At 34.1% G+C, this 16452-nt stretch overlaps 1 protein-coding gene across 1 annotated transcript in view; it reads left to right on the forward strand.

The window, feature by feature from the left end:
- ADAMTS19 (ADAM metallopeptidase with thrombospondin type 1 motif, 19) overlaps positions 1–16452 on the forward strand; it is a 238790-nt gene that overhangs the window by 85853 nt on the left and 136485 nt on the right. The window lies entirely within an intron of this gene.

Here is a 16452-nt window from a genome sequence, read left to right on the forward strand (position 1 = left end):
CCAATCAAATCCACGAATCCACAGTTCTTCTAATTTTGAGAGAGTGTCACATATATGCTTATATATCTTAAAAAAGTCATCTATATAAATATAAATTTACCTATCCAAATATAACCAAATATTTTATGTATAAATATGTACATATTTAATATTAAGTCATGTGGGTGTATGTAAACAGGTGTCGGTAAGGCATATTTAAGACGTTATCTGATTTTAGCATATCATGTGGGGTTCATTTCTATAGGGAGAGAGAGTTTAACATAACCATTTTTGGGGTGTCATTTGTTCTTTGTAAGGCGAACAGTAAGTAAAAGAGATAGTATCACAATATAAGGTTAGGGGCATTTAAAAAATAATTCCAACTATTGCCGTTAAGTTTTCATCAACCTCTTCATATGTTTAAAATCTTAAGAGAATAAGTGGAAGTAGTTGTAATAGTATAAAACGGATGATTATGTAATCCAGGGAACATTTGGTTCGGAAGGGACTGTCAGCATAGACAGACCTGGACACACAGGACAAGCTGAAGTGCTGTGGGCACGGTCTTCCCAGCGCTAACTCTCTCACCTGCTTCCTCCAGTTTTCTTTTCTTCTTCCTAAGTGAATCTCCAGAAATTAAAACTTGATGTCTAGTTTTCATCTCCCTAGCCATGGAAGCTCTTGATTACCAGTAAAGCTTGTTTCTAAATAATTACCTTTTCTTCTGCTCAGGCAGCTATGTTGCCCCCAACAGCCTCCTTTAAAGGGGACAGATCAATGTCTTGCCTTGTTCCAGCACACGAGAGAATCAGCAGCTCAGGCAGGGTCTCCATTCCTGCCCACATGAGCTGCCTCTCTGCGTCATGTACGCAGACACTAAGGTGAGGAGAACCGATTTCTCTTTTGATTATGACTTTGCGTCACATCTTGCTAAATCTGCAAACTGAAAGTAGCATATATATGTGTGATATATATATTATCCATAAAACTTATTTTCTAATTTAAAGCACATTTGAATAAGTAAGTACCACAGTGTGTTCTGACAATCAGAGTATGTACGGTTTGGCAGGAAAGTGGCATAATCAGTTCTCAGCTCTATTGTCCTGTCCATTAGATAGTCATAAAGGTCAGTTTGAAATATTACAGCATAGGGTTTGGAAAGTCCCATGCCCTCCTGAATCTCTTTGTGTTTCTGAATCCTTAGGTTGTTGTGGTCACCTCTGCTTGGTATTACTAAAGCCTAGTTCTGCCCTCTGTATCTTATGACAGTTCTTTTTCCCAGCCCAGATATAGACAAAGGTCTTTTTCCTATGTAGTCTTGAGCAGAGTAAAAATCTGAAACATTTCTTCAAGACAGATAACAACCAAGTCAGAGTGATTTCTTTCTCCCACACTCTACAAAACCCTTCTTGTCACACCAATCATGCCTCTGTCCAGAGTCATATATAGTTGGCCTTCCATATCCATGAGTTCCATGTCCCTGAATTCAACCACCTGAGGATGGAAAATATTAAAAATACCAGCTTCTCTGGAGGCTGAGGTGGGAGGATCACTGGAGCCCAAGAGTTTGAGACTAGCCTGGACAACACAGCGAGACCTTGTCTCTACATAAATTGAAAAAACTAACTGGACGTGATGGTGTACACCTATAGTCTCCACTAAAAAAATTTAAAAATTAAAAATTGAAACAAAAATAACAATACGACAATAACAAATAATACAAATTAAAAAAGAATACAGTATAACAGCTATTTACATAGTATTTACATTGTAAACACGAGGTATAAATGCTAGGTATTATAAGTTACCTAGAGATAATTTAAAGTACATAGGGGAATGTGCATAGATTATATGCAAATATACAAATATCACACCATTGTACATAAAGGACTTGAACATCAGGGATTTTTGGTATCCACAAGGAATCCCAGAACCAATTCCCTGTTAATACTGAGAGATTTATAAGATTTATAAAGACATTTGTGAGAGATAGACGCTGTGATTGCCACCCCTCATCCACGCATCTACTACTGCGTAGCTGCAGTGCCATGGTGGGGAAGGACAGCCCTCTAGGGACAGCCATTGGTGAGTCTAGGCCTGGACCCCAGGCCTAAGCCTGTCAGTACATGGCATTGCCCTGGTTGGAGTATATGATCTGTTTCCTATGTTTGCCTCATCAAGCTGAGAAAAGGAGCATTTTCGATGGTTAGAATTCATTCATACATGTCCTCACTGGATGTAAGTAAGGAAGAATGCAGCCCTGAGAACTGTAATCACAAAGGAAACCAGCCTTGGGGTGAATCTGACTGGTAAAGCGCAGAAGGGGGAGGTGCCTTCCTCCTGGATGACTCCAACCCTGGGGCCCAGAATGATGTTTGGGTTTCTGGATGTGTGAGCCAGAATTCTTATTATTTAATTCAGTTTGAGGCGTTTATGTTACTTGTAGCCTAAGGCATACAAATCTTCCCTGATGCTCATCTATTCATTTATAAAAAAAAAAAGAAGAATATGAGGCAACGTTAATACCTTCTCTACTATTATTAAAAGAAAGTGCAAGGAAACTGCTCTGTGACTTGATAAAAAAATTAAATGAATGTATATTTAGCTTTCAGTCATCTTAATAGTTATTAATCTCTAGTATAACAAAGCAAAAGGGATTTAGTGTTCAGATTAATCAATAATATGTTTATTTATACACATTTACAATCTCCCCATGTAATATGGAGGCATGTATTTTTTGTCAGATGCTTTTCTTAAATTAGTGTGTACCTTTTTTCCTCTTTTATCTCTAACTGATGTGAAGTCAGACCATTTCACTTGGAATACTATAACAAAAAAACTGACAGAGGAAAGAGAAAGGCAAGAAGTGAATTTAGTAATTATTAGTTTTTATAAATGAGGTTGAATGATAACTTTAAGGCAATTTTCCCTACTCTCCTAGCTGTACTACAGCACTGACAGGCTTTGAACGTAGAGCACTCATGTGAGGTATAAGTGGAGACGGATGCCTGTGTTTTAAAAGCAATGCATTTAAAAGATTTATGCTTTGCATTATAATCCAAACAGTACTTTCATGGACATTACCTCATTTATTTCTTTCAGAATCTGAACTCTTTTGTTTTATTATCATTATTATTTTACAGAGGATGAAACTCTGAAATAGAATGAACGGATCGTGAATTTTGAACTCAGTCATCTAGATTTAAATCAGGGCCCTGTTGTTTATGACCCGTGTGAATGTGGGCACATCATGTAACACCTCGAAAGCTTGGACTCCTCACCTTTAAGATAGAGGCTTTATTGTCTGTCCCAAGGAATGCTGTAACGGTGGCTACTGCAAAGGCCCTGGTTGTTAATTGGCACTCAGTATGCACCGTTGCTGTCATTCCCTCTGGTGCCCTGCACAAAGGTCACAGATTTGCCCGGCACCACCCTTAGCCAGTGGGAGCGCTGGACTCCACCTCCTTTCTTCTGACTACACGGAGCTGGCTTTCCTTCATAACATGACGCGTTTACAGTAGATAAAAATAGAACCGGAAAACTGAATGTGAGGAAATCATCTTCGAATGAAGTTATAGAATAAAATTGGAAATGGCAAATATAAACTTGGAAATAACTTTTATTTACTAATATTTTAACTTTAAAACAAGATATTTTGTTCATTTGCTAAGTCAAAAGGTTTGTGCATTTTAAATGAGCTGAGCTAGATAAATGTTATGTTATGGAATATTATAAATAAGTGCTTCATTTGATAAATTGTAGTTATTTATTAAGCTTATATTTGAAAAGCTAGTTAAAAGGTAAAAAGTAAAAATCATTTTACCACTCCCTCAATCACACGCTTCTTCCTGTTTATTTAGTTAGGTAGATGATCTCGTAGGTTGGTAGATAGATATATAACATTGGAAGAAAACAACATTATTAAATGTTTTAATCCATAAGATATCAATTTTAAAATGTTTGTTCACCTTTTAAGATCTCTGAAATTTGGATTCATTTTGCAATTAATGGCTTAATAGAATTGTGTCATAGTTTAATTCAAAGTTTTTTAAATTGGATGAACTATGGTGGTATACTTAAATTTCAGAAGAAATAAAGTGTAATTCATTATGCAAGTGACAACTATGTATTTGCTGATATTGCTGGTGAAGTTGCCTCACTTTCCGTGGTAGGCAGAATAATGGTCCCCCAAAATGTACTTTGCCTAATCCCTGGAACATGCGAATGTGTCGGGTTAGAAAACAAAGAGGAGTTAAGGTTGTAGATAGAATTAGGGTTGCCAGTTAACTGGCCTCACTTATCATGGGGAGATTATCCTGGACTATCCTGGTATTCCTGATGTTATCACAAGAGTTCTTAAAAGCAGAAGAGGGAGGCAGAAAAGTTTGGAGTTAAAAGGAGATGGGATTACTGAAGAAAGGCACAGAGAGATGCAATGTGAGAAGGATTCAATTCACCATGGCTGGTTTAAAGAAGGAGGAGGGGGCCACTAGTGAAGAAATATGAGTAGTCTCTAGAATATGGAAAAAGCAAGGACATTAGAATCTTCCCTAGAGCCTCCAGCAGTGAACATTGAGAGCGCTGCCAACACCTTGATTTTACCCAGTGAAGTCTATGTCAAACTTCTAACCTGGAGAACTGCAAGAGAATAAATCTGGATGCTTTAAACCACTGAATTTGCGATAATTTTTACAGCAGCCACGGAAAACCGTTGCACTTTCTAATAAGTAACCCTCCCATCATTTATAGAGAAGAAATAAAGAACCTGATGCTCTTGAATCTTTAGACTGTGGGATGACAATTCTGGCTCTGTGGTCAATTTTGAAAACTGGCAAAGACTTTGAGATTAGATAAAAATTATAAAATTAGTACCATGATATATAAATAAATGTAAACTAACAAACTCAGGCTGTGCTAACAAACTTGATTAATTATAGTTGATCATCACTAGCTGAAAGACTAAACCTCCCAAAAAGTCTATATCATCCCTTCACAATTAAGTAAATTGAAGCAATTTATTAAAACCATCCCAAGAAAATACTAGGATCTGATGATTTTAAAGTTAATTTCTACTAAAATTCTAAAGAACGCATCATTTCCGTATTATTATACAAACTATTTTAGAGAATAGAAAAAAGGAAAATTAAAACCATATACGTTTCTTTCCAAAGCCTGAGAGGACGGTGTAAGAAAAAAATGATAAACCATTCTTTCTTAGGAAAGAAATGAAAAAAAATCAAAACCAAATATTAGCAGATAGTATCCCACAATGTGTTTTTTAAATAACCAATTAGGATTATTTTATTCCAGATTTATTCCAGAAATGCAAGGGTAGTTTAACATTAGAACATCTTAAAATTTAACTATATATTCCAACTAAAGATAGAAACCATATGATCATCTAGTTTTGATAAAGAAAATGCCTTTCGTAAAATTAAAAACACATTCATGATAAAAAAAAACTCTTAGAAAAGTAGGAACTTTACTAACTAGTAGAAATTATTTACAAAAAGATCCATAAATATCATTTTTTAAAGAGTGAACCATTAAAAAGCCTTCCTTTCAAAATCAGAAGCAAGGTTAGATTCTGCTATCACTACTTCTATTCGACAATGTATGGAAATTTTAGGCCTTGCAATAAAGTAGATAATAAGATTGTCTACATAAAGAAAAAACTCAGACATTATGGAATTAAATTAGGAGAATAGGAGAGTGTAGGCAGGTGGTTAGATGACAAATCAATATACAACAACCAGTTGATTTTTATATACCAGTGATAGGCAGTGAAAAATTTAATTAAAATTCTATTTAATATATGGAAAGAATAAAGTGCATTGAAATATGTCTAATGACAAATATTCAAGACATGTGGAGAATATTGTAGACTATATTGCAATTCAATAAAGAAGATGTAAGTCAATGAAAAGGTAAACCCTACTCATGGGGATACCAATGTCCACTTCCCTGAGATTGCTCTGTTGGTAGAATGCAGCCCACAAAATCTCTAACCGGAGTTTTGAGGGAACTTGTCAGGCTGATTCTAAATGTTGTGTGGAGGAGTAGTAGGCCTAAGAATTGCCCAGACACTGGTGAAGGAAGAATACAGAGGCAGGGTCTGGTCTTTCAGATATCAAGATATAGTATGTAGTAAATATGAAAATGCAGTTGCATGTATTTGGAAATTGATGTATAATGCACATCATCGGGTAAAACACTGTTCAATAAATGATGTTAAAATGATTATTCATATAGGAAAAAGCTGAAGTTGATCTTTTATGGTTTAAATTTGTAAAAACAGAAGAAAATATGAAAAACAATTTTCCATTTTTGAGGCAGATTTCTTAAAGAAGACACAAAAATGCTAATCATAAAGGAAGTGCTTGATCAATTCAACTATATTAATATTTAAAATTTATGCATATCAAAGGACATCATAATGATTGAGAAAAAAGCAAACTCCTGTCAGGGAAATGATACCATATTTTATGGATTTTTAAAATGCCTTCAGTTGTCATTGATTTCAAGATATACCATTATTTTATGAATCATTAAATTTAAAAAATGTGACAAAATTTAATTTTAAGGTATTTTTGATTTTAAGACGTTGTAATGTGAAATAATGTGAATCTTGAATTTAGTGATATATAGTATTTGCAACATATATAACCAACAAAATATTAGAATCCAGAGCATAAAAACAGCTTCTATAAGTTAGCAAGTAAGAAATAAACAAGGAAATAGACATGTCAAATAGGGCAAAAGACCCTAAAGGCCATTTTTAGAAGAGAATACATCATGTACATTTAAAAAAAATAGAAAGATACTCAACTTCATTAGTAATAGGAGAAATGAACATTCGGATCACGAGAAGATTTGTACCAGTAAGATTGATACAATTAAAATCTGATGTTACTAGGTGATGAGAAGTATGTGAATCTATGGAAATATTTATCCACTTCAGGAAGGAATATAAATTGGTATAACTACTTTGGAAAACTTTTGGCAGAATCTACTAAAACTGGGATGTATATAACCTGTGACCATTAATTACATTCTTAAGCATATACCTAAGAGAATCCTATGTGCACTAAAGACATGTTTGCCCTAGAAATTTAAACATGTCTCCGTAATTTATCCAAGTCCAAAGTTAGTCTTTTTTCTTCTCTGAGGAATATAAGGTATTTAGAATACTCTGTAGACCCTGCAGTTGTGTAGGCTATTCCTATTTTTAAAATTTCTATTTAATTTTTAAAACCCACGAGATGTTACTATGGTTTTCTACAGTCAATACTCAATTAAATTTATTCAGATATTTATTATTTTATTATTTGTTATTATGTCTTCTTTCTTACAACCCAGTTCTCTCTTCTGATCTCCCTTTCCTGCTAATTGAAGCAATATTTATTAGCATTTCCTTTAGTAAAGGTCTATTTTTAGCAAACCCTTAAGTTTTTGTTAGTCTGAAAATATCTTAATTTCACCTTAAGTCTTGAAAGATATTTTAAGTGAGAATTCTGGATTTAAGTGAGAATCCCAGTATTCAGAATACATATTTGTTTGTTTCCCAGCACATTAAAGATCTCATTGATCTGTCCTCTGCCATCGTTCTTGAGAATTCAGCTATCAATCTGAAATCCTTTTAATGTCATCTGTCTTAAAAAAAACAAAAAACCCAAAAAAAAAACAAATGGAAAGAGTCTAGGTCAAAGTAGACAAGTTTTCATGGCATGTTTTCTTTCCAGAGAGAAGGTTGTTTTTTTAGCCTATCATTTTACTGGGTTTGGCTATTTGTCTTGGGGGAAGGGGAAGATGGTATTTTCTCCCCCTCACTTTATGTAGAACTTTTCATTTTCAAGGCCTCACCTTGAACAAGAACTGTCTTTGTCCCAGTGTGAACATTTGGGCCTGAGTTTGGCAAATGCCCACAGGCAACCAGCACATAATGCTAGCTCAGAACTCTGCCTTTCCCTTCTTTTCTTTAGGCCCATGGAACGATTTCTCTTACTTGTGAATGAAGCTATGCATTTAAGAATTTTTTTTTTTTTTGGTATTTTTACTCCAGCATTTACGTGTACAAGTGATTTGCAACCAGAGTTTTCTCACTGCTGGAAATGGAATTCCAAGGAAAACTTTTAAAGCATTATTGTATGTTTATACGTGTTATACCTACACTTAGTCACACAAACCAATTTTTCAACATTCACACATGTTGTGACACTGAGAATTGGTGTTATAGTCATGACTCCACAAGTTTTTAAAAAAATAATTTTAGTTCTAAGTAAACCAAAGATATTATAAAAGAAGAAAATAAAAATAAATAATTTTAGAAACTATTCTGTAGATGTTTAAATTGTCTATATGCTGTAAGCCAGTGACTCTTAAATCTTTTGGTCTTAACCCCCCTTTACACTTTTGAGAATTACTGGGTATCCATCCCAAAGATATTTTTATGAAGGTTATATTTATCAATTGTTTCCATATTAGAAATTGAGATGGAGAAACTCTAAAAATATTTTAAATTATTTAAAATTGACAATAATAAACCCATCAAATGTTAGCATAAAGAACATGCTTTAATAATTTTTATAAAAATTAACTGTTATACAAAACAATAAAAATAGGGGACATGGCTTTGTTTTATGTTTTTATAAACCTATTTATACCCAGCTTGTAGAAGAGAGCTGGAATCTCATATCTGCTTCTACATGTAAGATGTTTCTGCATGTTATTTTGGTTGACCTGTGAGAGGGAAATCTAGCCTTACAGAAATATATAGTTGGAAAATAGAGAAATATTTTCAGATTATTGTGAATATTGTTTGAAAGTCCAGTAAAACCCCAGCGGTAGTGTCTCACAGGTTTGAGGAATGTGACAATGTGGAGTCTGAAAGTGTATCACAAACTTTCATACTCTATTACATTGATATCTGTTGGCATATCTTACATGTTAAATGAATGTTTTAACCGTGCATGGCTTTTTAGCATCAATCATTGGTCAATTTGAAAATACTAGTTCACTGAGGTAGGCAGATCTTCTGAATGTTGATACATTTTACCATACAATGTATATAGAAATCATATTTGTTAATATCACCATCAGTATTATCAGAAACAACTTTAAGTGTTGGGAAACTGTCAAGCTCTGGGTGACAGATAAAAAAGTTTTCCAATATTCTAATTTTCACTTAAATGCTTGAATTTTATCATTGACAAAAAAATTATCATCAGGTGATTTCTGTGATGTGACAAATTCACTTTGTTCATTTTGGGACAAGTGTCAGCCACAGATTTTGACGTCTGAATAAACAATGCTTATCTTTCAGACATTCTTTCAAATAAAAATGGTGCTTCCTGAGAAGCACAGTTAGTTCAGCTTATAACTCAAACAGCTTCACAATACTTTCCACAGAGGCACATCATAGTTTAGTCTGTAGCAGAAATGCTTTATTCATATTTCCTTTTGTTACACAAAATATTAAAATGGCATATACTCAAGTGTTCAGATTCATTTAATATTTATTTAATATTAAGTATTGAATGAATGAATGAATATTAAGTAGTCATTTAATAAAATGAATAAATTTATTGCTTTATTTAGGACATTTTTAAATGAAATTGGCATTTTTCCCTCTTGGAGTGAGTCGTGGTGAAAAATAAAATAACTAACACTGAAGTTTGGTGCCATTGCCTTTATTTGTTAGTCAGTTTTAACTACCATTGTTTTAGCACCATCATACACATGTCGATACACTTTTGACCTTGTATATACATCCCGAAATGGTCTTAGAGGACCCACAAGGTCTTATGGAAGCCCAGGGCTCTGCCTTAATCTTCTTTGAGAAATTCTGCCATAATTTAGGAATGATTGATAATCAGTGGATATAGTCAGTCGTTACTCGTGTGTGTGTGTGTGTGTGTGTGTGTGTGTGTGTGTGTGTGTGTGCGTTTCATGAGACTTTTTAGGGACTTTAGTATATAGAAAATGGGTAAATACTTAGAGCTGGCAAAGATACATGCTGTTCAACGTGAGTTTCAAGCTGTGAAGATTTTTCCAATACTTGTTGACGAGGGCAGCTGTGCGTTCTTTACCACCAGGTTTCCAGCTGTGTGGTGCTCTCACCCTGCCTGCATTCTATCAGCAAAACTTAGATGCTTCGGTGCTACTAACATTTTTTTCCCTGTCTTTGAGTAGGTTGAAATGATACAGCTTATTCTTATCCATACTTCTGAATATTGTAATTTTATGTACTTGCAAATTGTCAAATAGGCATACAGACCATCCAGGAAGCAACTGCCAAAAAGAAACATATCCAGACATTAAAACATATTTAAATAGCCCTTTTATGTCAACACTATACAACAGACACTTCCCTTTCCAACTCCAACACATTCTCCAAACCACATTTCAGCAGAATTAATCACTTTCATTGGGTGAGAAGAAGAGGTTAAGCCAATTTCTTAAGTAGCTTAATTTTCCTTGAACAGCAATGTGGCATTTTCTCTTGCATTGTGGCACCTCAAGCACAGAGAATTTCATGAACTTAAAATACCTAAAGCAATTACTGAAGTCATCTTTGTAATTAATATTTTTTGATAGAAGTATATTGTTATTGTTTGTAGTGAAAACCATATTAGTTTAATGTGCAATATTTTGAAATTTGTAAGCCTTTGGACTAGGCAAAGAATAAGGTTAACTTTTTTCTATATAAATCTTATTTTCTAAGTGGATTAGTAGTGTAATTAAGTATTCAAGGGAGTTTGAATACATTTATTGGAAATTTACCATTTTCAAAGTCCATCGTCAAGCTCTGTGATAGATTCAATGTAGGCACTGGGGCTCTCGCCCACTCAGTCTAGTGGGACACGTATTTTAGCAAGAGAGATTATCAAACATATTAGAAGCCTATGTCAACCTACAATGGTATGACTTTATATAAAGTAAAGTCAGGTTTGAAATACTCAGAGGTCATTGTATTTGTGAGATATGTTGTTACATAGTGCTGTTCAGTATTTGATGTGGATGTCGTCAGAAATCATAAGGGAGTATATTCGATGTGGTAGACAGAATTCAAAAGATGGCACTTCTAAGATTCCTGACCCCCAGTTATTCAAGCAAACACTCATCTAGATAGAGCTGTGGAGGGATTTTGAAGATGTAATTAAAATCTTTCAGTTAACCTTGAGATATGGAAATCTAACCATGTGAGCACTTTAAAGCAGAGGCAAGGAACTGAATTGAGCCAACAACCTGAGTGAGTTTAGAAGCTGATACTTCCCTAAAGCCTTTAGGTAAGAGCCCAGCCTGGATGACGCCTTGATTTTGACCCTGCGAGACCCTAAGCAGAGCACCCAGTCAAGTTTACCGAGACATCTGACCTTTAGAAACATGAGATAACAAATGGCCGTTACTTTAAGCTGCTACATTTTGGGTAATTTCTTACACAGCAGTAGAAACCTATTAAATAATTCAGACTAAAGGATGCACATTCCATATTCATCAGGGGCTTATATATTGGAAGAAAATGAGTCCACCTTGGATGAAAGTATATACATGGTCCTCTGTGAGGATAGAGTCAGAAGGAAGAAAATGGTTTCTTTAAATGAGTAAAAGTTAAAGGGAGAAATTCAAGAAGATTTTCATTTATTATATGTAATGGGACAGTAGCACGGTGAAAAGTTTTTAAGAGGATTTTGAAAGGACTTAATACAATAATAATCTTTGCAGTTTCTCCACATTTAATATTTATTTTCCCTTGTCTCATCAGTGATGAACAAAAGGGCACTTATTCTGTAGTACGGAAGGGAAAATGGTGGGAAAACTGGTTCTTGAAGGAGGTCAATTGAGTGGCATCAGCTCGGAATAGAGGAAAGGCAGCAAGTATCTGGGCCTACAGCAAAGAAGATGAGAAAACCTGAAGGATTCAGACTGGGCCTGGGCATGACTCTAGCTTTGAATAAAAAGGGCTGTGAGGTCCATTTACAGCTTATCTACAGTGATCCAGTCATTTATAATTCATACCAAGACACTTCTAAAAGTTAAAAGAGCATAACTAATAATTATGCTTGGACAAAAACACAAATTGGGATGCTCCAGGCAAAGCAGCCATATGGGCACTCTATTATTGATGAGCATGTTTGAGATATTTTGGCATATTAATCAGAATTTTAAATTAATAAATTACCATCACAGTTATTGCTGTAAGTTAGATATTACTTAATCTCCCAATAATAATAATTAGACTTACTAGAAATAAACCTATGAGCATTTGCTACATGTATTGAAAGCTGATTCTATACCATGTCTCTCAATCTTGTGTTTCTTCAATTCAGATGGCCACCGGGCATTGGCTATTGGTGCATTATAATGGTTTGTGTCCCAGATACATCAGATACATAAAGGGTTATATCTCTCATCATGTACTAAATTCTCATATCCAAAAGGCCTGGAAACATCCTTAGGAGATAATATGAACTATGATACTCTGTTTGTCCTTTTTCCTCAATTTTCATTGGTTCTTTAATTTCAGATGATTTTCTTTTCACTTCTTTGTCTGTCTGCCTCTCTCTATTGCTTTTTCATCTATTCAGTGTTCTCCAATATTTTGAAGCACCTATTATGTGCCCAGGATTGTTGTAGGTGCTAGAAATAGAGTAGTGATTAAAATGAACCTATTTACACATTCTTTTAAATCTTTAACATTTTCCCATCTTTTTATTATTCTCATTGAGGTAACTAGAAGCCAATTTTTTTCTCCATAATTATATCGTCATGGCTTCCAAGCATAAATGTACTTATACACATCTCTTAAATATTGATTGAGAAGCCTTATTACTTTTCTTTCAAATATGGATATAAAGGAACAAGAAGGTGTATCATCAAATTTTAATGATATGGGTTTGATCGTAAGACCCTATATTGATCTCAGTACAAATTTTTCTACGTCATTATTTTTTTCAAGCAAGGGTATTGGAGAAAATTGACAATTTAAAGTCAGTTTTTTTCCTTTTTGTTTAATTATTAGTATGGTAATGTTAATATAATCTATATTATTTTAAAGCAAATGTATAGTTGGTTAGTTCCTTTATGGTATATAGAATATTAATTATTGCATGGCAAAAGAATGTAGAAATTCTGTAAACAAAAACAGAAGAAAATGATTTTTCAAATAATTCAATGCTCTGAGTCTTTAATACCTTTATCTGCCAAAGTTTTCTCTTTGCATTTGCTGTATTCTTCCCAATCCTGGCCCCTATATAGTTGAAAAATGGAAATAACTCTAGAGAACGTTGAGATTATTTAGTTGTTCCATTTGCATTATAGAAAAAACATAGAATTCCGTAGGCAATTATATTTAAATTACAAAATGCTGGATTTTTTTTTTTTTTTTTTCCTGCAGAGAAGTAACTGTCTCCATCTAGTTTCAGGTAAAGTGGAGTAAACACACTCCACCCTTCTTTCCCATTGAATGCAGCTATAAAACTTGGGAGAATGCAACAGCTATTTGAGGATATTTAAAAGTAAAAGTAACAGGCTGATTGGGAAGAAGATAAGAATTTGAAGTACCACCAAAGCAGAAGTGAGTTTATAATTTTTCTGTCTTTTTGTATTCACCATCCTAGACTCAATACCCAAACTTGGAAGTAGTCATTAAGGTGTGTAGAGAGAAAGCTCTAGGAGGATCCCTTCAGTTCTGAATTAAGGACCAGGAAGGGCCCCTGATGCTCAGGTGAAGTAAGGGAAACCCCACCATTTTTTAAAATTGTCTACAGTCTCTTCTGCCCCATCTCCCATTTTCTATAATCCTATAATACTGGCAGTGGGGGCAACAACAGTGGAAGAAAAAGAAGCCATAAAAATCTGAATAAATCTTCCTCTCCGATCTGAAAAGCTTTGATCCCAAGTAGGTAGGCTGAACACCCTTGCTTTTTGTTTCCGACTCCTTCTACTTGGACCTGAAAACATACATAACCATAAGAAGTACACAGCAGAGGGGAGTAACTAACCTTCATACTGTCTGAAATCAGGACTGAAATGAGAACAGAAGGGAAGTGGCAGGTACCAGGAAAATCATGGAAAGAGAAGAGCTTGGGAAAGTGACATCATAAAGTTGTTTGTCAACTCTTTCACTCAACTCTAAGCTTTGCATGTGTGGATATGACCCTAAAATTTCTTTGAGAACTGAGCAATTTCAATAGCAATGCAAAGGCTTTGAAAGTTGATCATGAAAATTAACAATACAATTTGTCAATTGTATTGACAGCCCAAACACATAGAAGCCTTGGGAGTTTGGAACTTACAGTCTGAAATCAATTAGGTTAATTTTATGCCAAAAAAATTCAACATTTTTCATAAGACTTTAATATCTCATAATGTAATATTTAAAATGTCCTGAACACAATTTAAAATCCTTACATATAAAGATATATGAAAATCTCAATTTGCTTGGTAAAAGACACACAACAGATGCCAACTTTTGTAAAAATGTTATTAAAAACTGGAACAGATTTTGGAATTATCTGACAAAGACTAAAGCATTTATTATAAAGATGCTTCAACAAGTAAACACAAACATTCTTGAAATAAATGGAAGGATAGTCTCAGCAAATTAAGAGAAAAAAATGGAAATTTTAGGATTAAGAAAAGAATAACCAAAATAAAAATCTCTCTGGCTAAGCTGAATTGCAGCATTGAGATGACAGAGAAAAAAGTCACTTAACTTTAGGACAGATCAGAAGAAGCAATCTAGTTTGAACAATGGAGAGAAAAAAGATTGGGAAAACAATATCGACAGAACCTCAGGGACCAGACAAATAGTCATCACAGGTCCCAGAAGAAGAAAAGAAATAAGAATGTGACCTGAAGATTTCTCAAGTTCAGCAAAAAAAATTAAACCATCAGATTGAAGCAGCTCAGAAAACTCCAAACAAGAAATACATGAAAAAATGCACAGCTATAGATATCATAATCAAAGTGTTAAAAGCTAAAGACAAACTAAAAATAACACAGAAAAACAATCTGTTATATATATAGGAATAGTGTTTCTAATTTCACATGACAAACCATGAAATCCAGAAGGAGATGGCACACCATTTTTAAAGTGCTAAAAGAAAGGATTGCCAATGTAAAATTCTACATTTTTTTCAAAATATATCTGTCAGAAATAAAGGTAAAATAAAGACATTATAAGATGAAGGAAAACTAAGATAATTTATAGCCAATATTGATGCTTTAAAAGAATTGCCAAGACCAAAGTAGTTCTGACAGAAGGTAAATTATACTTAAAGGAAACTTGGAACATCAAGAATGCAGAAAGAGCAAGAGAAAAGGTAAATATCTGGGTACATATAATGGACTCTTTTTTCTGGAGTATTTTACATAGCTTGATATTTGAAAGCCAAAATTACAATATTGTCTTAACAGTGTTTATGATGTATATCTACTTAATATATAAGACAAAAACATACATAGGGCAGGGTAAAAGACCTACATAGTGTTAAGCTTTCCACATTCCATTTGAAGTGGTAAAATATCGATTCTAAGTAGACTTTGAAAGTTGAATATGTATAATACCAAACCTATAGGGAAAATCCACTAAAAAAGTATTCTGGCTAGGCATGGTGGCTCATCCCTATAATCCTAGCACTTTGGGAGGCCAAGGCAGGAGGATCACTTGAGTCCAGGAGTTCAAAACCAGCCTGCACAACTTAGCAAGACACCATCTCTACAAGAAAAATAAAATCAGTTGCATGTGGTGATACACACATGTAGTCCCTGCTACTTGGGAAGCTGAGGCAGGAGGATTAATTGAGCCCAGGAGTTTGAGGTTGCAGTGAGCTATGATGGTGCCACTGCACTCTAGCCTAGGCAACGGAGTGAGACCCTGTCTCAGAAAAAAGAAAATATTCAGAAACATGAAACTAAAAACACAATAAGTAAATGAAAATGGAATACTAAAAAATCTTCAAATGAGCAAATAAAAGACAGGAAAGGGAACAAAGGAAAGGAAAACAGAGGGTACATACAATATCGATAAAGCACAAATAACAAAATGTTAGACCTAAATTTTACCATGTCTATAATTACAATAAATATAAATAGTTTCAACTTACCAATTGAAAGAGAGATCAACATAATGGATTTTAAAAAAGACCTACTCTTTGTTGTCTGCAAGAAACTCACTTCAACTGTAACAAGTAGGTTCGGACTTAAAGGATGCAAAATATATGCCACAGAAAAACTAATAAAATATAAAATATGCTCACATGGCTGTCTTTGTATCAGATGATGTAGATTTCAGAACAAAGAAAACTACCAAGAATTAAGAGGAACATTACATGATAAAACAGTCAGTTAATCAAGATGATACAATAGTCTTAAATGTTTGACCACTCAATAATAGATTTTTCAAATTCATGAAGCAAAAACTGACAGAACTAAAAGGAAAAAATGCATAATTATATTTGGAGATGTCAG

Source organism: Propithecus coquereli, unplaced genomic scaffold, assembly GCF_000956105.1.
Source record: "Propithecus coquereli isolate 6110/MARCELLA unplaced genomic scaffold, Pcoq_1.0 Scaffold224, whole genome shotgun sequence".
In the NCBI taxonomy this organism is placed as follows: Eukaryota; Metazoa; Chordata; class Mammalia; order Primates; family Indriidae; genus Propithecus; species Propithecus coquereli.